Source organism: Phyllostomus discolor, chromosome 5, assembly GCF_004126475.2.
Source record: "Phyllostomus discolor isolate MPI-MPIP mPhyDis1 chromosome 5, mPhyDis1.pri.v3, whole genome shotgun sequence".
In the NCBI taxonomy this organism is placed as follows: domain Eukaryota; kingdom Metazoa; phylum Chordata; class Mammalia; order Chiroptera; family Phyllostomidae; genus Phyllostomus; species Phyllostomus discolor.
Window position 1 is genome coordinate 27,682,714 of NC_040907.2, and position 24,126 is coordinate 27,706,839.

At 35.7% G+C, this 24,126-nt stretch overlaps 1 protein-coding gene across 1 annotated transcript in view; it reads right to left on the minus strand.

The window, feature by feature from the left end:
• The window catches only part of SCMH1 (Scm polycomb group protein homolog 1), a 144,899-nt gene that overhangs the window by 109,862 nt on the left and 10,911 nt on the right, over window positions 1–24,126 (minus strand). Inside the window, 1 exon segment of the mRNA XM_036025857.1 lies at window positions 2,325–2,405. The gene's annotated coding sequence lies outside the window, so the exon portion shown is untranslated.

The window sequence follows — 24,126 nt, forward strand, 5'->3', positions numbered from 1 at the left end:
TTAATTTTTATTAAATTTAACTAGATGCATGTCCAGTGGCTACTCTATTGAACAGTATAGCTCTAGACAGTGTAAAGATTCTAGTATTTCTGGAAACCTTTGAAAGGTAATAAGCAACAGAAAAATCTACAAGGTTATGGAAGCATCCTTTTGAAATGTGACAAAACAATCAATCACAATAGGTCATACTTTGAAGCAAGAAAAAGTAGAAAAAATTCTTCATATACTGTGATATTAAGAAAAAATTCAGTTGTAAATTATCACTTGTATATTAAAATAGCAATAATTATTAGCATTATATAGTTTGTATTTTTAAGTGTTTATTATGTGCCAGATATTGTGCTAAGTATTTCAATAACACCGCCCTCTCCAGTTTGATACCACTTAGTACAGTATCATTACTCCTTTTTACAAATAAGGAAATGATACCAGGGAGGTGACTAACTTTCTAAAAGGTTAGGAAAAAAGCAGGACTTGAACACCAACTATGCTTTTAACATCACTGTCTCTCCCCTTAAAGCAAATAAACAAATGAAAAAGAAACCTTATAATTGCTTCTACAGAAAATAGCCTGCTTGGGAAGAACTACAACCAGGTGCGAATGTGGATGTTCTACCCATTTTACTTGATTTGGACACTGAATAAGATTAGGCACAGTCTGGGATTTAATGAGGTAAAATTCGTTTAAACAAAGGATGTCCATAGGTACCATGATTTAAATATTCACAGAGCCTGGAAAATAGAAACGTAATGCAGTTTTATATGCTGGGGAAGGAAGGGAGGAAGAGACCAGAGAATGAAGAATGCTTCCCTCAGAAATGAAAACTGGAGAAATATTAAACATATTTCTGAATGCCCATTACAAGACAGAACACTTTCAGTGTTAGATAACAATGTGGTTTTAATAAGCCATAATTCTAATGGCTTATTAAGCCACAGAAATCAAATTGAAACATTGGGAGCAGGACTAGCCCACTGTGGTCATGGAGGATGAGCTACAGGGGAGGCTGGAGACTGATCTGAGATGTGCCACTGATCAGCCACTCTTCTTAGCAAGTATTCCTAGTGCCTCTCAAATGATCCTCTGCCTCCAGCTCTCCATTTACTTTGTTCCATTCAGAGATGAGTGTGATGAGATGGTAATATTCCTCTGGGATGATCCCCCAGAAGAGGGGTGGCAGGGAGGTAAGCTAGGCAATCACTTTCTTAAAGAGACCAGTGAATTCTGCCTTGTACATGCAGCAGATGTGAACAAAGAAGATGGAGCAGATCTCTCTTAGAGATCGTCCCTCCCCCCACTCTCTCCATAGCAATTATGCATCTCTGCACATGCACAGAGAGAAGAATCCCCAGGGAATATCACTATTTCCTTTAACAAGCAAAGCAGCAAACAATAAGTGGCTAATGAAAACGCAGAAAAGCCATGACTACCTTTGTCTTTCAGGCCATCCTAGTAGGCTTCAACTATATATAATGTTTACCCTTTCCAGAGGCTTACACAGGTGTGACCCAGAGCATAGAAGAAGCTAATGCTTTCTAGAATGCATCTGTCTCATGCTCCTTGAACAGGGACAATTACTAATACCAATGGTGCCACACCATACTTCCTAGAAATACATAGTATATTTGGACAACAGCCTGTAGTCTATTATAGATTTAAAGGGGTAGGGTAAGCTACAGAGACAAAAGACAGCAACTGAATGAGATGAGAATAGGTAAGTAGGTAGGCAGCAACTTATGAAGAGACTCGTCTGCCATACTAAGATAATGGTATATTATACATTGAAGCATATGGTGTCATCCCAAAGACTATGTTAGATATTCAATATCAAGATCTCATTTCTTATTGGTATTTTATATCTAAAAGGGGTTTTAACACTTTTCAGACTTTTACATACATTATTTCCAATGTTCATACAGCTTCAACACATGTTTATTAAATTCTGATACCGATTATAAACTTAGGATGTAGTAAGGAGGACAAAATTTAGAGGCTAAAGATCTAGGAATAAATCTTGCTGTTCAGAGTAAGATTCTGAATAAGTCTTGTAACCCCATATTGTTTCCATAAAACAGGAATAGTAATAGTACCACTTCATAAGATTACTGTAGAGACTGTATGAGATAACTATGTGAAGAGTACTTTGCAGACTGTAAAGAGCTGTACAAATGATGTGCTGGCCTTGTTAAAATTGCAGGATTAAGTTGGCAAGAAAGGATGAGATTCTTTTATTCACTCTAGTCACTTTTTGTGACATATACATTCGCACACAGCCTAATAGAGGATAAGTCTATTTCTATTACGTATAAATACAGGTTCTGACCTTTTCGAGGATCTGAGTTTTGCATGGTACCATCAGCTATACCAAATAGGAAATCATTTCTCTTTAGTAAGATGGAGAAATCTAGAAGCAAAAGACAGAAAGAATTAGATATGTGAACAAACTATTGTAGATAAAAGAAGACATACAGTGAAATTAGGATTTTATCAGAGGAAACCAGCAGTCTGGACACTCAGACAGGCCTTTCCAAGGGCAGTGATTTGGTTATGTTTCCTATTTCTGGGATCCTTCCCTTAGCTTTGTAGGTTCAGAATCCTAATTATGTTAAAAATAGAACAGACTCTTGACAGATCTTTGGTCATTAAACAATGATGGGTAAACTAGAATGTTCATTTATTAACTTACTGTGAGAAATATAACAGCCTCATGAACTAAAATATTATACACTGAAAACTACAAAACACTGCTGAAAATTTTAAAGAAAACATAAATATTTCAATGTCTCTGGTTATATTTTGCTTGCTTGTTTGTTTTGTTGATTAGGTTCCACTTATAGGTGAGGTCATATGGTATTTGTCTTTCACTGCTTGGCTTAGAACAAACTGACAGTAACCAGAGGGGAGGAGAGGTGTATAATGGGGGAAAAAAGGGGAAGGATCATCAAAGAACATGTATAAAGGACACATGGACAAAGCCAAAAGGGGGTAGGATCGAGGGTGGGAGGTGGAGATGGATGGGGTGGGGGGGAGAGGAGGGGGGGAAGTGGAGATAACTGTACTTGAACAACAATAAAGAAAGAAAGGTGGATTAGGTTTAAAAATAAATAAATAAATAAACTTGAAAAGCCCCAAGACTCAGTAGATTTTGTTAAATGGTCAATGATAATATTAAAATGGAAAAAAAAACCATAAATAAATGGAAAGACATCTGTTTTCATAAACTGGAAGACTAATATTGTTAGGATGACAATAATACCCAAAGTGATCTAAAGACTCAATCCCTATAAAAATCCCAATGATTTTTTTTGCAGAAATATAAAAAGTCATCTAAAATTCACATGGAATTTCAAAGAACCCCAAATAGCTTAAACAATCTTGAAAATGAAGATCAAATTTGGGAGACTCACACCTCCTGATTTCAAAACAGATTACAAAGCAACAGTAATCAAAACAGTGTGATATGGGTATAAGGACAGATATATAGACAAACTGAATGGAAGAGAGGACCCAGAAACAATCCCTAACTTACACAGTAAAATGATTTTCAACAAAGGTGCCAAGACCATTCAAGGGAAACTTGGATACCCATGCGCAAAAAAAATACAGTAGAATCTTTACCTTACACTGTACCAAAAATTAACTCAAAATGCCTCAAAGACCTAAAAATAAGAGCTAAAGTTATAAAAACTCTTACTAGAAAACATAAGGGAAAATCTTTATGACACCAAATGTGGCAATGATTCTTGGATATAACATCTAAAGCACAGGTAACAACAACATTTAATTTCATTAAAATGAAAAGCATTGTGCATGAAAGGACACTATCATAGGAGCGAAAAGACAGCCTACAGAATGGGTGAAAATACTGGCAAACTATGTATCTGATAAAGGATTAATATCTAGAACATATATAACTTAACAACCAAAAAACCACAACCAACCCAATTCAAAAATGGGCAAGGGACTTGAATAGCCATTTATCCATTTATCTACACAGATGGTCAATAAGCACAAGAGAAGATATGCAACATAATTAATCTTTAGGGAAATGCAAATCAAAATTACAATGAAATGCCATTTCACTCATATCCATTAGAAGGGCTATTATGAAAACAATAAGTGTTGGTGAGGATGTGGAGAATTAGAACACTTGCAAATTGTTAGTGGGAATCAAAAATAGTACAGGTGCTGTGGAAAATCTCAGAAAGTTAAACACGGAATTACCATATGATTACCACATGCTCTAGCAACTCGACTCCCAGATATATACCCAAATAATAGAGAGCGAGGACTGAAACAGACACTTGTACACTAATGTTCATAGCAGCATTACTCACAATAGCCAAAGAAAAAAAAACAATCCAAGTGTCTATCAATAAATGAATGGATAAACAAATGTGGTATATATATACAATGCAATATTATTCAGCTATAAAAAGTAATGAAATTCTGATATTTGCTATAACATGATGAATCTCGAAAACATGAAAAGTAAAATAAGCCAAAACCAAAGTGACAAATATTGTGTAGTTCCACTTATATTTGGTAAGTGGAATAAGTAAATTCATAGAAACGGAAAGTAGAATAGAGATTCCAGGGGCTGGGCAGGGTGGGTAATGGAGAGTTATGATTTAACAGGTTCATGGTTTCTATTTGGGATGATGGAAAAGTTGCAAAAATGGATTAGTGAATGTTACTTAACATTGAAAAGTACTTAATGAGTTAAAAGGTAAAATTTATGTTACGTGTATTTTATCACACATAAAACCCCGAAACAGCCAACAGGCGACTCTGCTGCACAGTCTGACAGTCCTGACAGTCCAAAGAAAGAAATTACAAAATGTGTACTACTTGCTATCTATATATAGCAAGTAGTACACATGGGTTTTAGATTTGCATATTAACTGTCACTAACTATGTAAACTTGGACATGTGACTAAATGTCACTGGGCCTCAATTTATTTATTTTTAAAGTGGGGAAAAAATAATAATGTCTACCTCAAAGGGTCTGTGAGGGTTAACAGTGCTCCTAACTATTTTAATGAATGAATATAAATAAGCATCTGATAGAAAGGGGATACTTCCTCACCTCCCTAACTTTTTGTCATATTACTGATCACTCAGAAGTCAGTTCTCTGTATCTTGGCTCCATCAGCATCCATACATCACCACAGTTCTCTGTGGTTTAGAAGGCCCTGCTAGCGGGCAGGGGAGGGGAGGGTAGCAGGGGAAATGGGGACAACTGTAATTGAACAACAATAAATTTTTTTTTGAAAAGCCAATGTCAAAAAGACCAAAAGCAAATGGAGACAAATTCATTTTCTGCCTGTATTACAAACCTCTTCTTACAGGATTCCATCATCCCTAAAGGCAGAGACTGTCACAGGCTTATTTTATATCACAAACATTGCCTAGAAAAAAAAAAAACTTTCTCAATTTTTAAAACTGAATTTTCAACAATTCTAAGTTTTTTACAACAGGATCTTGCATAAATTCCCAAGTATACAAGTTCTATTTCTATATTTGTAGTACAAAAACAATGAGTATAAACAACAAGGTAAAAACAGTAAGAATGGTTCCATTTCAGGGCTACGAATCTAAGAAAAATGTATAAGATGTTAATGGGTAGGACAGTTTAGGATTTCAAAACTTACTACACTATAATTGGCTGGTATTAAAAGTGCCAGAGATAAAAGAGTAAGCCTAATATCCCACCAAGAATATTCAATATTCAATATTCAATAATGAAGTTGGTCTGATATAAGACAAAATTATATTATACAGATGAGAAAAATATCCATTTAGTCTTCATGTAAAGAGCACATCAGCCCTGACCTGTGTGGCTCAGTTGGGTTGGACAATGTCCCGCAAAGAGGAAGGTTGCCAGTTCGATTCCTGGTCCCTTGTTTAGGAGTGTGTGAGAGGTGACCAAGCGATGTTTCTCTCTTTTTTTTCACCTTTTTTTTATAGTTGTTCTAGCACAGATGTCTCTCTTCCTCTTTTTCTCCCTCCCTCTCCCTCTCTCTAAAAATAAATAAATAAATCTTTGGGGTTTTTTTAAGAAAAACATCAAATCACATAATGATCAGAGAATAGCATCAAATCAAAATTCATATTCCTGATTTACTCCTAGATCATACTGTTCAGACATTCAATTTCACTGTGTCTGACTGACCTGAACTACTGCAACTTCACCAGTTTAGGATTACCATCCATATAAACATGCCTAGGTATAAAACTGGGATTAGGAGATAAAGAGAACCATAACAGGAAAAAAGAAATTGAAAGGTTACAAAAAAATGTAGGCTAGGATCATTTTTCTAAATAAACTTCTATATTGTTAATTTAACAGAACCATCATAGAAGAAAGGGAACCAACTATGAGCTAGGTTCTATGCTAAGCACTTTAAAAATAACTTCTTTTGTTAAAGTATAATATAACTAATAAAAAGCACACAAATCATAAGTATGAAGCTCAACGAACTTTTACAATGTGTCTCCAAACCAAGAAAGAGATCATTACTAGCACCTGAAATACTCCTTTTGCATCATCTCCCAGTCATTACTCTACTCAAGACTAAATGCTGTCTTGACTTCTATCATTGTAGATTAGTTTTGTCTGCTTTGAACATTACAGAAATACTTACATCACATGTACTCTCTTTTATGTCCACTTCCTTCCACTCAACATTTTGTTTGTGAGATTCATTCACAGCGCTCCTACCAGGCATTTTTATCTTCATTACATGATTTAAGAACCCAACAATTCTGGCATTTCCCATTTAAGGTTTTAAAAAACCTGAAGTTCTGAAATTAGATTAAGGAATCCAAGGTTACATGGCTACTAAAAGGAAAGGCTAAAATTAAAGACTGTCTCATTTCAAAGTTCATGTTCTCTTAGGTTCCATTATGCTTGCTTACCACATAGTTTAAAAACAACAGGAAGTCAATACCTTCCCTAGTTTACTTATCCTAGGCCATATATGTGTATAGAGGTTTGACAAATAGTTACTATGCAACTGTACGACATTATTAGCATAAAGAAGGAGCTATCTAGGGCAGTGGTTTTCAAGCCTTTTTGATTGAGATCCACAGACTTAAATACAGGTGTTTCTACATTATGCATTTCTGAAAAACCTTACAGTCTGTAAAAAAATATGTATTAAAAATAGGCTTGTGGAAAAAGTAAAGTTAGAAACAGACTGCTAAAAGCCCATGGAACTTTGTACCCTTTACACACACACACACACCCTTAAAGGTCTAAGTCATTAAGAAAAGGTCAAACTAGGTTCAAAAAACTAAACTGAAAAGAGAAAGGGTACAATCCATTTTAGAATAATTTCCAACTAAAATGATTTTTTAAGATAGAGTTTTAATGTGCAATGACTAAAACAAACCTGTAGCTTCAGAACATTAAACTTCTAAAAGTAACTTATTTCCCCAAGGCTTCCTAGAGTGAAGATTTGAAAGTCACCATCTGCAGACTGGAGCTACTTAATAAAAGTTTTTCATGGTGACAAAATTAAAATCTGAGGTCAGATTCATATGGTTTTGGGGGCCCATAAGAAACTATTAACCCATTTACCACTCTTATCTGTTCACACTGCCCAAGCAGACCTTTGAAAGATATCTATGCTACATAGTACCAGACATCTCAAGATCAACTTTATTCTATTAGAGTCTAATAGGATAGAGTCCTGCATAGAAAACTACCTCCTCAGAGATACAGCCTTGAAACTAGATTAAATCCTCCCTGCTTAGGCCATGGGGATATTTGGGACAATTGTTTTTTATGTACTAAGAAACTGAGAGGCAACTTAGACCTAAACTTGGCCTGGTACATTCTTTGTCACTGAGTAGCCACTTCTTCAAGGCTTCAAATTCTTCACCTGAAAACCAGGATGTTAGAACTCCATAGTGCCTTCCCAGGCAGGTCCCATATTTGTTACAAACTAGCTGCATGCCTATGTTCCCTCATCATCCACCTCTCCAAGTGTCTAATTTTATAGCTTCATAGGAAATCCTGTTATTACTGAAATAAGGAAAATTTAACAAATGGTATCAGCTGTTTTCCTGTGAGCTACTCAGGCAACTACCCTGATGCCCATTTCTGGTTGGGAAACTTTGAGACTACCTCTTTCTTCATTGTAACAATAAATGTGTCTTATGTGAATCCAAAACAGTGTAGCAATCTAAGGAAAGGACTCATTTCGTTACAAAGCTAACTTTCCTGAGAGGGCATGGAATAATCATTGAGTGGTATTAAGCTAAGGCATATCATTGATTTTTAAAAAATTATTTGGGGATAATACAGAAAGAATATATAATAAGCATTCCAAACAGCTAAGGCAGACAAGTGGTACCATTTGCTAAGAGTTACTCAGTATTTAGTAGGAATCTTTTTTGTGTTAACTACTGAGAATAATGCCACTTTAAACAAGTCAGAAAACCTTTGTACATAACCATGGAACAAGTAGGGACAAAGAGGCATTAGAAGTGGAAAAAAAGTATGTCTAGTTGCCTGGATTCTTGAGGTTTTCCTTTTTAATTCCAGAAATTTAGCTTTCAGGACACAAAATGCCTTTCTCTACTTCATCAGCTTTTGACCCAGCCATTTATCCCTTAATTAAAATCTACTTTAATTCTTCCTCATTTTAAGTCTCTAGGGTTCACTGAACCAGGGTTAGTGGGAGACTTTATTTCAGAGAACAAGTTTATATAGTAGTATTAGTTCAGAGAACTCCAGACATTTATTTCATCAAAATCAATGATAGGTGAGTTCTGGCCAAGATGGAGGCATAGGCAGAAACGCTTTGCTTCCTCGCACAACCAAAAGAAGGATAACAACTGATTTAAAAATAAAGAACAACCAAAACTGCCAGAAAATCATTTGCATGGAAGTCGAACAACCAGGGAGTTAAAGAAACAATCATCCAGACTACTTTTGTCTCGGTGCACCGAGACAAAGAAATATGGCCCAAATGAAAGAACAGATTAAAACTCCAGAAAAAGAACTAAGTGACAAGGAGATAGACAACCTATCTGATGCAGAGTTCAAAACACTGGTAATCAGGATGCTCACAGAACTGACTGAGTCAGTTGCAAAATGAAGGAAGAAATGAAGGATACACAAAGTGAAATAAAGGAAAATATACCGGGAACCAACATTGAAGAGAAGGGAACTGGGACTCAAATCAATGATTTGGAACAAAAGAAAGAAATATCTAACTGGAACAGAATGAAGAAACAAGAATTCAAAAAATAAGGAGAGGCTTAGGAACCTATGGGAGAGCTTTAAGTGTTCCAATATCTGAATCATGGGGGTGCAGGAAGGAGAAGATGAAGAACAAGATACTGAAAACTTATTTGAACAAATAATGAAGGAAAATTTTCCCCAATATGGTGAAGGAAACAGACTTCCAGGAAGTCCAAGAAGCCCAGAGAATCCCAAAGAAATTGGACCCAAGAAGGAACACACCAAGACACATCATAATCAAGTTACCCAAGATTAAAGATAAGGAGGGAATCTTAAAAGCAACAAGAGGAAGGAGAGAGGTAGCTATAGAGGAGTTCCCATAAGGCTATCAGCTGATTTCTCAAAAGAAATCTTACAGGCAAGAGGGGGCTGGAGAGCAGTATTTGAAGCCATGAAAGGCAAGGACCTATATCCTAGATTACTCTACCCAGCAAAGGTATCATTTAGAATGAAAGGGCAGATGAGTGCTTCCCAGACAAGGTCAAGTTAAAGGAGTTCATCATCACCAAGGCCTTATTATACGAAATGTTAAAGGGACTTATCTAAGAAAAAGAAGAAGATCAGAAATATGAACAGTAAAATGACAACAAACTCACAATATCAACAACTGAACCTGAAAAACAAAAACTAAGCAAACAACTGAAACAGGAACAGAATCACAGAAATGGAGATCACGTGGAGGGTTATCAGTGAGGGGGGAGAATGGGGGGAAAAGGTACAGGGAATAAGAAGCATAATAGGTAGGCACAAAATAGACAGAAGGAGGTTAAGAACAGTATAGAAAATGGAGAAGCCAAAGAATTTATATGTACAACCCATGGAATGAACTAAGTGGGGGAGGAAATGCTGGAGGGTAGGGGGCAATGCAGGGAGGAGGGTGATAAAGGGTAGAAAAAAATTGGGACAACTGTAATGGCATAATCAATAAAATACACCTAAAAATCACTGATAGTTGTCTAACTGGTGCAATGCTCTTTAACACAGTGATTCATAACTTTTTTCCTACCCTGACATATCTGAAGAATACAAAACACTTTATCGGTGAGGGCAAGCTCATTGAAAGCACTGATTTTCAGCAAGAGGGTAGGAATTAGGATTAATTTGATGGGAAGGGAGGCTCCACCAGGTGAAGGTTTTTCAGAATCTCTGTGGGTATTTGTATAATTAGAAAAAGCACCTCCCCAGTCCATATGCTTCTTCCATTGCTTTTCCCCTCAGCCCCATGCTCTAGAGCAGTGTTGTCTGACAGAAATATAATTCGAGCCAAGTATGTCAGTTTAACTTTTCTATAGTAATCACAGTTTTTAAAGTCAAAAAAGATAAAAATTATTTTAATTATGCATTTTAATTAACATAATATATTGAACTATCATTTCAGCCAGTAATCATTATAAAAATCAATGAAAATACTTTACATTCTTTTTTAGATTGTCTTCAAAATCTGGTGTGTATTATAGTATATCTCAATTCATATGCTAAATTTTTATTAGAAATACTTGACCTGTATTCAAATTATATAAATTTATAGTTGAAAAAGATTCATATACTAAGTTATTCAAAACATACTTAAAATTTTTCCAATAACTATATCAAGAATCAGTTTTTACATTTAAATTTAATAAATAAGATTTAAACTTAGTACTTGAGTCACACTAAACACATGGATATTGTGTTAGACAACCCACATTTAGAGAAAATAAATAACAAAATTAAATGTTAAGCACTTACTATGTACCAAGCATGATTCTAAGTGTCTGTACTAAATTTTTCAATTCTCACAACCCAGTAAGATAGATACTATTACATTATCTCATTTTATTGATGAGGAAACCAGTGCAGAGAGGTATCTTAAAATTTGCACAAAATTACACAGTTAGTAAATTTACTAATTTAGTAAATGGTGGAGCTTGGATTCAAAGCAAGGTAACTTGGCCCACTTTTTGTTTCTGAAGCTTAAGGTTTTTCCAGGAAAACGGCTGTTTAGTATGCCCTAGGAATAAACACAGTCTTTTGCCTATGTTTGGGTAGGGGCTTCTAGCACTGGCTGATTTTCTCCATATGTCCTGTCTTGATTGCATGGACTTTTCTCAATACAGTCCTCACAGCTTGTTAAAGAAATCCACGTAACATAAAGACAAATTCTATCTGATTAAAACTCATTTAAAAGACATGTACTGTCTTTTAAAAATACGGGATTTTAAAAATACGAGTAAGTACCCAGCTACTTATCAGCCCTGGAAAATAGGGAAGAGTACCATCAAAGAATGAGAAACTTTGAAGAATTTCTGTGACATACCATCTAAATAGTGCTATATAATGGAGGATATCAATCCATTGCTGACAGCCTCTAACCAAACATAGGTAAAGGATTCTATTTACTCCCAGGGCATACTAAATAAATCAACTGTCCTGGGAAAAAACCCAAGCTAAGAAACAAGAAATGGGAGTTGATGGAAAGTAATGAGATACCTGAGATTTTAAGACCTGTGCTAGCTAGCATCTCACTCTTAATAAAAAAAAAAAAACAAACTTCTAGCTGCACTGTTTGTCATGAGGCACAAAACATTCAGTATCTTTTCAAATTAATTTTAAAAGGAGAAAAAGACAACAAAGACTACCATAAAGAACCTACTCTAAATGTGACATTGAAAAAAGCTTAACCAATGGAACCCTCAGGATGCAATGGGATGAGTTAGGGTTAGAAATGACTGGGTAGGAGCACAGACACTACAAAGAGATCCAAATAATGAATAACCTGGTAAATAAAATTTTTTATAGGAACAAAGTAATGCAAATAGAAAAGCTATAATTTAATTATAAATATTTGAAATGTATTGGCACCCCTAGCTTCCAAATTAATTTAAATCTCTTTCAGAAAAGTCCTAAATAATCACCAGGAAAATTTCAATATAGCTGGATAGGTAGGGGGACATATAAATAGATATGTAATATTTACAAGTAATGGTAAAATTCAGGAGGTGAACATAAGGTTTTTAATTGTAAAACCCTTTTAATTTTGTTGTATGTTTGAAATTTTTCACAAGTAAAAAAGAAGACTACTTTAAAATATCTCAGAGAAGCTGCTGTCTCAAACCTCAGCATTGGGAAACAGTGAGCAGTTGGGTAGGCTAGAACAAAGAGACTAAAAGGAAAAAACCAACATTGTTTTTTAGCACTTCTACATATGTGACCATTTCATCACAACAAATCTGAAAGGCAAGTCATATTATCTCCATTACACACACACACCCCCCATCCCACCCCCAAGTCTCAGAAAATACCTTAATTAGTGAACATTAGACCTGGGATCCAAATATGCATACAGGTTTAAAAATCTTCTTAAAATCTAAATCTGTCTTATCACTATTTTCCACAAGTATCTAAGAAAGTGATTCTATTCCAGCTTTACTTGGAGAAGCAATTTAAATCTGAACATGTGAAATATATTTTATAAAACATATTTTTACAATATACTATACAAAATACAAACAACTTCTAGTTTCCTTTATAATTTTCAAAGTTAACTAACATATTATCTTATTTGTATTATAGTTATTTGTATACATCTTTTACAGTTATTTTAGCACTATAATTCCCTTGAAATTAGGATCCAGACCTGATTCATTTCTATACTCTTTGTAATGGAACCATGGATAGTTTAATGAATGTTTACTTACAGAAAGGATGTGATCCTCACAATAGATATACAAGGTGGCTAGGACACCTACTCACATAATCCTTATTAAACACTTGAAGAAACAAAGGCAAAGTAAACTGATGCTATTTCTCAGCTAAAAAGCTCATTTGCTGAGCTAAGGCTCCAGTCTTTTCCTATTGTACCACCAACTCAAAGATACTAAGCCTGATTCTCCAATTCAGAGTCTGGCAGGGTGGCCAAAGGAAAAAGCTTTAATTAGCCCAGACTGGGTGTGGCTCAGATGGTTGGGACTGACCCGCAAAGAGGAAGGCCACCAGGTCTTTTCCAGCCAAGGCACATGCCTGGGTTGTGGGTTCAGTCCCCTGGGTCAGAGCATGTAGGAGAGACAACCAATCAATGTTTCTCTCTCGCATTAATGTTTCTTTCTTGCATAGATATGTCTCTCTCTCTCTTTTTCCCTCCCTTCTCCTCTCTCTAATAATAAGTAAATAAAATCTTTAAATAAAGAAAAAGCTTTAGTTATATTATTTTTTAAATGTTTGGTAAACCCTGAAATATGGATCTTAATGTGAATATAAAATGTTGGTAAATGTTCTGATTTCTCTCTGTTTTACTGGGACAGAGTGGTAGAAGGAAAACAAAAATGGTTCTTAAAAATCCTATACTTGGTTATAAGTTACCTAAAAGTCAACAAAAGCAAGTTAAAAATATAACATCTGCCCTGATTGGTGTAGCTCAGTGGATTGAGTGCAGCCCTGTAAACCAAAGAGTCACTGCTTGGGTTCCCAGTCAGGGCACATGCCTGAGTTGTAGGCCAGGTCTCCAGCAGGGGGTGCGTGAAAGGCAACCACACATTGATATTTCCCTCTCTGTCTTTCTCCTTCCCTTCCCCTCTCTCTGAAAATAAATAAATAAAATCTTTATAAAAAATATATAACATCTAAGATTTATACTCAGCTCACGGGAGCAATTCCATGTATATATGTTACTTCATATGATTTTCTATAATATCTAGTAAGAGGTTACCATTATTCCCATTTTACTGATGAGGAAACAGAGTTAGAGTTACTAGGTGGCTGAACTGGGATGTTAAACAATCTAGATCATGCTCTTTGCAGTTTACTATGCTGTTACTTTGCAGTGTACTATGCATAGTATACTTAGCAATATACTTTGTTTTGCTTCCACAAAACTAACCAATAGCCTTCTGATTGACCTCTCTCTACTACCATTCCACCATTCGTACGGCAACCAGAGTAGCCCTTGTAAAACAAAAAGTCAATCATATTGCCACTCTCTTTAAAATTCTTCAGTGGATTCAAGTAGCCTATAGAATGAAATCCACTGAAGTCCTTGGCATTGCATGTGTAGCCCTTCAAAACTTAAATCCTTTAAGATTTGGCCCCACTACTTACTTCTCCAACCTCATCTACCCATTTTCTCCTTCTTTTTACCTTCCTCCCCTAAGTTATTCTAAATTGCCTACTGTCCCTCAACTCATCTATAATGAAGTCCCTTTTCCCATTATACAATTTGTCAGCTTACAACTCATCCTTCAAAATTTAACTCGATGTATCTCCTCCTTCTCAGCCTTCTTAGCACCTTTCCTTAGATAATCATTTCTTCTTCTGTGCTATGTTGACATTGGGTTCTATTTGCAACATTAAAATACAGTATTACAATTATTTGTTTATATGCCTCTACATCCTATTTGACAGTGAAGCCGTAAGGGATGTTTTATTTATGTTTACATTCCTAAAGTCTAATACACTGCTTGACAATAGTAGGCATCAGGTATATGCTGAGTTAAATTCAAATCCACTATATTAGAAAGTGCAAAAGTGTGAAAAAAGGATTTCGATTTTGCAAAATATAATTGTTTCAGAGGGGTTGGAGGAGCCTGAAATCCTTTATCTGAACTGTCTATAACACTGGCAATTGCCCTGAAGGTCCCTGCTAGCACTCTGTGCCCCAGCTGGGCCTCCAGAAGGTTCATTACTTTCATATTACCATTGTGGCAATTTATTAATGAGCTCAGTGCAAGCAAGATAAATTGAAATGACAGCTCTGGCAACTAACATCTCTTATTTATCACTAGAGCTGGTCTCTCACTAGCGATGCCATAGATAAAACAGCATTTATAGAGTATCTTATAGGAGACCTGCAAACTCTGTGATTGGCACTAAGGGGAATCCAAAAAGGCACAGGTCCTTATTATTATAGGCAAAGAATGTGTTGTTAAAAAAAATAACTGAAAACTGAAAATCACAGATGTCCATTAGAATTAACGATAATGGACTCATTATGTAATTCATCATTTATGGGTCAACTGCTTATCCAAAAGCTAATTGAAGTGCCACTGTAGCTTTCTCGTGTCACCCAGATGAGAAGGAAACCAAGAACCAGTACTATGCTTTCTAGCAGAAGGAAGGTCTGTAAAACTAAAGCCCTAACCCTCCAAAAGTTTAAAGGCTCCTTGGTCCTAGAAGAAAACATAGGCAGTAAAATCTCACACATTGCTTATAGCAATATTTTATTTGACACATCTCCCCAGGCAAGGGAAACAAAAGAAAAAAATAAACAAATGGGACTACATCAAATTAAAAAGCTTTTGCACAGCAAAGGGGACTATCAACAAAATAAAAAGACAACCCACAGAATGGGAGAACATATTTGCCAATACATCTGATAAGGGGTTGATATCCAAAATTTATAAAGAACTTATAAAACTCAACACCAAAAAGCAAACAATCCAATTAAAAAATGTGCAAAGGATCTGAATAGATCTCCAAAGAGGACATACAGATGACCAATAAACATGTGAAAAGATGCTCAATGTCACTAATCATCAGAGAAATGCAAATTAAAACCACAATGAGATTATCACCTCACATCTGTCATCAATAAATCTATAAACAAGTGCTGGTGAGGATATGGAGAAAGGGGAATCCTTTTGCACTGTTGGTGGGGATACAGACTGGTGCAACCACTGTGGAAGGCAGTATGGAGATACCTCAAAAAATTAAAAATGGATCTACCTTTTGATCCAGTGATTCCATTTCTGGGAATATATCTGAAGAAAACTAAAACCCTAATCTGAAAGACTATAAGCAACACTATGTTCACTGCAGCATTATTTACAATTGCTAAGATATGGAAGCAGTCCAGGTGTCCATCAGTAGATGAGTGGATAAAACAACTATGGGACATTTACACAATGGATATATACTACTCAACTGTAAAAAAAAAAGAAGAAAATTCTACCCTTTGTGACAGCGTGGATGGACCTGGAAAACATTATGCTAGGTGAAATAAGCCAGTCAGAGAAAGACAAGCACCATATGATTTCACTTACATGTGGAATCTAATGAACAAACAGAACTAACAAGCAAAATAGAAACTGACTCATAGATAACAGAATGACAGTTATGGGGTGTGTGTGTGGGGGAGGGGGTGATTAAGGGGTAGAGGGACTGAGCAAAAAGGAAAAAAGACTCATGGACATGGACAACAGTGTGGTGATTACAGAGGAGGGGAGTATAAGGGGGTTAAATGGTAATGGAAAAAACACAATAAAAATTTTTAAAAAATAAGTAAAAAGAATAAAGGTTTCTTGGTATCAAAGCATCCCTACCAATGCTATAAAGGTACTCACCTGAGATAAAGCCACATGATACGCTGTTAACACAACAAAAGTACCATGTTTTGCCATGGTCTTTTTGCCCTAATTTTTGAAGGAAAAATAAGGATGCCATTATACATGGATATAATGATCACATACCATGGTTATAATACTGGGTATAATAATCCTGTGTATAATGCACACAAAAACATTGGTGCGCATTATACACCGTCAAATGCAGTAAACTACGCAGCAACATTTTTACTGATATGTCCCCTAGAGCAAGGGACATAAAGGAAAGAATAAAGAAATGGGATCTCATCAAAATAAAAAGCTTCTGCATGGCTAGAAAAATAGTATCAAAATAAAAAGAGAACTAACCATATGGGAAAACATATTTGCCAATGATACCTCAGACAAGGGTTTAATCTCCAAAATATGTAAAGAACTTACATGACTCCACTCTAAGAAGACAAGCAACCCAATTAAAAAATGGGCAAAGGACTTGAACAGACACTTCTCCAAGGAGGACATACAGAAAATCCAAAGACACATGAAACGATGCTCAATATCACTAGCCATCAGAGAGATGCAGATTAAAACCACAATGAAATACCGCTTCACACCAGTCAGAATGGCCATCATAAACAAAGCAACAAACAACAAGTGTTGGAGAGGTTGTGGAGAAAAGGGAACCCTAGTGCACTGTTGGTGGGACTGCAGACTGGTACAACCACTATGGAAAACAGTATGGAATTTTCTCAGAAAACTAAAAATGGATCTGCCTTTGGACCCAGCAATTCCACTGCTAGGATTATATCCTAAGAACCCTGAAACACCAATCCAAAAAAACCTATGCATCCCTATGTTCATAGCAGCACAATTTACAATAGCCAAGTGCTGGAAGCAACCTAGGTGCCATCAGTAAATGAATGGATCAAAAAACTATGGTACATGTACACAATGGAATTCTATACAGCAGAAAGAAAGAAGGAGCTCATACCCTTTGCAACAGCATGGATGGAGCTGGAAAGCATTATGCTAAGTGAAACAAGCCAGGCAGTGAAAGACAAATACCACATGATATCACCTTTAACAGGAATCTAAACAACAAAACAAAACAAAACAAAAAACTAGCAAAATATAACCAAAGACACTGAAATAGGGGATAGTCTGATAGTGGCCAGAGGGGAGAGAAGAGGGAATTTCAGGGGGGAATGGGTAGGGATTACAGGAACAAATTTGGAGGACACATGGACAAAAACTAAGGGTGGGGGGTAATGGGGGAAAGGGGGGAGGGTTGGGTGGAGGGGCTGGAACGGGAGTAGGGGGGAGAAAACTGTACTTGAACAATGATTGAAATTAAAAAAAACAAAAAACAAAAAAAACTATGGTACATTTACACAACGGATTCTATGCAGCAGAAAGAAAGAAGGAGCTCCTACCCTTTGTGACAGCATTGATGGAACTGGAAAGCATTATGCTAAGGGAAATAAACCAGGCAGTAAAAGACAAATACCATATGATCTCACCTTTAACAAGAACCTAAACAACAAAACAAACAAGCAAAGTATAACCAAAGACACTGAAATAGAGAACAGACTGACAGTGTCCAGAGGGGAGAGGGGAGAGAATTTCAGGGGAATTTCAGGAGAAAAGGGGAAGGGTTTACAGGAAGAAGTATAAAGGACACAAAGACAAAAACTAGGGGGGGTGGAAATGGGAGGGAAGCGGGGAGGGCTTGGTGAGTGGGCTGGGATGGGAGTAAAAGACAGAAAACTGTAGTTGAACAACAATTAAAATAAAATTAAAAAAAGAAATGCAGTAAACTTCATAATGCAGCTAGACACAAATATGGTTTAAATGAAGAAAGAGAAATGGCAGAAAATCCTGTGGATACTGAAAGATACCACATATACTGTTTTTCACTAATAACTACAGTACCTACAGGTAACTATTTTGGCTTCTTAGGGCTGCTATAACGAAGTACCATATACTGGATGTAATAAACAACAGAAATTCATCCTCGCACAGTTCTAGAGGCTAGAAATCTAAAATAAAGATGTTGCAGAGTCATATTCTCTCTGAAGTCTGCAGGAGAAGCTCCTTCTTTGCTTCTTCCAGCTTCTGGTAGCCCCAGCAAACCAATAAAGATTTGGTAATGATGAGAGTAGAGTGCTGCTCTAACAATAACTTTAAAAACTGAGAAAATAGCTTTGGAATTGGGTAAGTAGAGGATTGACAGAGAAAACCTAGACTACCTTGAAGAGATGGTGGGTGGAAATATGAACATTAAAGGTGCTTCTAGTGAGGCCTTAGAAAGAAATGATGAACATGTTGTTCGACACTGGAGGAAAAACACTTCTTGTTATATTGGCAGAAAATGTGTCTGAATTGTGTCCAGCCATTGGGTGAACTTGTAAATTATGAACTTAAGATATTTAGTTGAGGAGATTTCTAAGTAAAGTGTTGAAACCGTGGCCTACTTTTTCCTTGGTGCTTATAGTGAAATATGAGAAGAGATGAACTGAGGAATAAACTGTTAAGCAAAAAGGAACCAGCACTTGATGATTTGGAAAATTCTCTGGCTATCCAAACAGTGTGTTCTGGAAACAGGGACAAGGGTGTGGCTGGACACTCATTTGCCTGACTCATGGATACAATCAACCACTGTAGAATTAGAAATAGAGATGAGGTTATATATATACACAGTTACCAAGGAAAGATCTGTGGAGGACCCTCTTATCAGATGGTTTGGATCCCATGAATTACATGGGAGACCAAAAGGTTTTTGAGAATTTCATACCAGCAGAAATGCTTCAAGCTTTATCTGTTCATCTACTGATGGGCACTTGGGTTGCTTCCATATCCTGGATATTATTAGTAAAGCTGCAATGAACATAGGGGTGCATATATCTTTTTAAATTAGTGTTTTGGGTTTCTTTGGATATATACCCAGAAATGTAATTGCTGGATTGTATGGCAACTCTATTTTTAATTTTTGGAGGAATCTCCATACTGCTTTCCATAGTGGCTAGACTAATATACAATCCCTCCAACAGTGTAAGGGTTCCCATTTCTCCACATCCTCGCCAACACTTGCTGTTTGTTGATTTATTGATAGCCATCCTGACAGGTGTGAGGTGATATCTCATTGTGGTTTTAATTTGTATTTCCTTGATGACTAGCAATTTTGAATATCTTTTCATGTCTACTGGCCATCTGTGTGTCCTCTTTGGAGAAACTTCTATTCAGGTCCTCTGCCTATTTTTTTTTTTTGCTTTTTATTAACCTCTGTCTACTTTTTAATTGGATTCTGTTTTTGGTAAGTCATATGAGTTTCTTATATATTTTAAATATTAACCCCTTATTGGATGTATCACTTGTAAATATCTTCTCCCATTCAGTAAGTGATCTTTTCATTTTGTTGGTTTCCTTTGCTGTGCAAAACTCTAGTTTGATGTAGTCCCATTTGACTATTTTTTGATTCCTAAAGAAATAGCACATAAAATTATTTTAATTTTACCTTTAAAAGCCTGTATTTTAGAACAATTTTAGGTTACAGAAGATCTGCAAAGATAATTCCGAGTTACCATAAACTCTGCACACAGATTCCCCTATTATTAACATCTTACATTAGTATGATACATTTATTATAATTAATTGATATATTGTTAACTAAAGTCCATACTTTCACATTTTATTGAGATGTCCTTGGTTTTTACTAAAATCCTTTTTCTGCTCCAGGATCTCAATTAGGAAAACATATTATATTTAGTTGTCATGCCTCCTTAGGTTCTTCCTGGCTGACAGTTTCTTTACTTTCCTTGGTTGATGACCTTCACAGTTTTGAGGAATATTCATCAGGTATTTTGCAGAATGCCCCTCAAACTGGGATTTGTCTGGTGCTCTTCTCATGATTAGACTAGAGTTACAAGTTTCTGGGAGGAAGACCACTGAGGTAAAGTTCTAACATTCTTAATTCAACTATTTCCTGGAGGTAAGCTCACTGAGGGAAGGAATCACATCTTATTCTCACCTTTGTATACTTACTAGGTATCTAGCAAATGTTTGTTGGTTAAGAAGGAAGAAGTGGATGTACACCAAAGGTTGAGGAGGTACAGAAACTTTGCAACTTATAAAAATATAAACACTGGCTCTAACAACAAAACTGTTCATATATTTGCTCAAATTAAAAATAATCATGACTCTGATTCACTAAAGTGTTTTACGATTTTCCTAGTTTGCTTATATTTTTTGGTGAGACAGGATATATTAAAAACGTCAATTTTTTAAATATCCTTACTTGAGGATATGTTTATTGATTTTAGAGAGAGGAAGGTGGGGAGCAGTGGAGGAGAGGGAAAGAGAGTGAGAGATGGAGAGAGAGAAGTATCTATCAGTTCACTCTCCTACATGCCATGACTGGGAATCAAACTTGTAACTTTATTTTTTTTTTTTGGTGTATACAGGATGATGATCCAACCAACTGAGCCACCCTGCCAGGGCAAGAGGTCAGTTTTTACCAGTAAACCTTGCCTCCTTCACTGATAAAGTCTCAGAATTCTGTAACACTGCCTGAGGAGAGTGTATCATATTTTGCCGTGTACAATACACTCCTATGTATAATGTGTACCCATGTTTTTGTGCACTATTATACCCATGGTATGTAATCATTATACCTGTGTATAATGCCCATCCTTATTTTTTCCTTAAAAATTTAGGCAAAAATGTGTGCATTATGCATGGCAAAATACAGTACATGGTGAAATGGAAAGGGCATTAAAGTGGAAGTCAGGCTAATCTGGATTTGAAACTGAGGCCTGTCACTTATAAATGGTATGATTTTGGCAGATAGCTTTGGGTCTCAGTTTCTTTATGTATAAAATGGAGCTAATAACACCTATATGCAGGTGGGTGAGAAGACTGTATGTTTGCATGTTGCAATGTGACTGACAGATACTCAAAAAAGTTATTTCCTTTCTTAGTTATCATATGTTACACAGAGTTGGTATGCTTTAACTACATTCTGGAATAAGACAGGATATGCATAAATAAAGAAACAGATGCTGTTGTTACTTTTATAGTGGATAAATTCTAAAACAATTTCATATGCCTTTACATTTTTTCAGGTACTTAATACGTGCTTGACATATAGCAGTCACTCAAATGTTTGATGATTCTTTTATCAGATTTCTTGAACCAAGAATCAAATGAATCAAATTCCAGTTTTCATGACTCTGGAAATTTCCCTTCTTTAGGCATCAGTTTCTTCACTGAATAACTGACCTAACAGTCATAGAACCTGAGAGCTGTAAATCTTAAGTGATCACTGGTTGCAACTGCCTCTTGCCTAAACCAGAGCCACTGAGTGGCAGACAGAGACGTGAACTGGGACTCAACCACTAAGTCAAAATTCTTTCCACATATCATGCCACTTACAAGGTCTCTTTCACCTTCTTACCTATGAATATTAGAGACTGAACTACTGATCATTAGAATATCATCCAATTCTGAAAATACACTAACAACAGCCTAAGTTCTGTTTTTATTAAAACCAGAATATACAGAATAAATAAAGTTGTCAATATTAACCCTAGTTACATTTTTGAGAAATGATAATATAGACAGCAAAGGGTTAAAATTCTTTCAACTGTGTTGATACATCAAATGTTTCAAAATAGAGAGGCTCTATTTTGTAGTTTCCCTGACTCCATTTCTCCATAATTAAATGGAATTATAATTACTGGCCCACAGAACTGGTAGATTGAATTACTACTATTCTGAGATATCCACTTATCTATTATCTTGGTATCCCTTACTGTACCTCAGAGCACAATGATTTGTTGTTGTTATCCAATGGTCTCTTTGTAGTATTCTTACTTTATCTGCCTAGGAACTTTCACACTGCTGACTGTTCCTTTCTTTTTGAAACTTAACTGTTGTTCCCTTGACATTCAAAACACCACTTCTTCCCAACTTTTGCTTATAATACAGTGATTCAGAGTATAGCTTACTGGCCAAGAGCATAAACTTTGGATCTGGAATGCCAGAGTTTAAATCCTGGTTCTACCACTTGCTAACCCTGTCACCTTGGACAGATTACTTTACTCTGGGAGGATTATATGCATTTTTATGTATATAAATATGCATAGTAAATGCTTAACAGACATTTGCTGTTTTATTCTCCTTCTAAGTTTCTTCCTCAACTGTACTTCTTTGACCTCCACATATTCCACCTAGGAGATTCCATCCATTCAATATAGGTCTTTTCTTCTATCCAAAAGGTCTTCTTTCTTCTATCTGGTGAATTCCTTCTCAACCTTTAAGATCCAGTTAAATATCTGTCTGTCTGTCTGTCTGTCTCTCTCTCTCTCTCTCTGGAGTGTTTCCAAAGATCATCTTCCTCCTTCTACCCTGGCAGTCAGCTGTTCCTGCCCTTGTGTTCCCATAGTACTTTGAATATATTTCAGTGACAGCACTTGTTACATTAAATTGAATGAGGTTGAGCCACTTAAATTGCCTATATTAGACCATTTTAGACCCAGAAAAAAACAACTATTTTACATGATTCAATCTAATAATGTCTTTTCATAATTTTGCTATCCCCTCCCTTCCAGCATTATACTGTCAACAAGGACTACATGCCATTATTCTTTAAAAATGCATACATAATACAATATTTTAGATATATAAAAAGGTATAAAGAATGGACACACATTTATCCACAAACTAGCTGAAAAATATTTATCAATACAGTTTAAAACTTCCTGTGTGCTCTTCCTAGCATTATTACAAGTCTTTTCTCCCCACCCTACCCTTCAGAGATACCCACTGTCCTTAATGTATTGTGTTAGTCAAAAGGTCCATATAGTTTTTCCGTAAAATAAAAGACACATTTTTTATTTTTACCAATAACTTTACTGATTTGAATATTTTGAGTATGTTGGCCTTCTCCCACATAATTTGATTGTTCTCAATTAATGTGTTGATATGATCACTATCAACTTCAACTGGTCTACCTGACTGTGGAGCATCATGCAAGAAATCTCCAGCATGAAACTTCAAAACCACTTTTGAAACGTTCGATCAGTCACAGCACCTTCTCCATATACTGTGCAAGTCTTCTGAGTTTCAGTTGCGTTTTTGCCTTTCTTGAAATAATAAAGCATAATATGCCAAAAATGTTGCATATTTTCTTCAATCTTCAATACTAAAATGGCTACACAAAAATGCACCAATTTTGATTTTTTTTAATACACACTGATATGACAGCTGTCACAATACAATCTAACAAAATTATTTCAAATGAAGTTGAAAACAACTAAAGTACTACCAGAGCCATCTTAAGGAAAAAAACAAATGAATTTTTTGGCCAACCCAATGTCATTATCATGCATTTTTTTGAACATTTACTATGTAAGTATGTTTCCTTAAATAATAATGAATGTTAAGCTTTATATAAATGTGTTCTCCCATTTGCTTTATTCACTCAACCTTTTTTATTTGTAACAGGCTGTAAATATAGATCTAGCTCATTTACTATATAGATCTAGTTCATTTATTTTCATTATTTTATGCAATTCCAC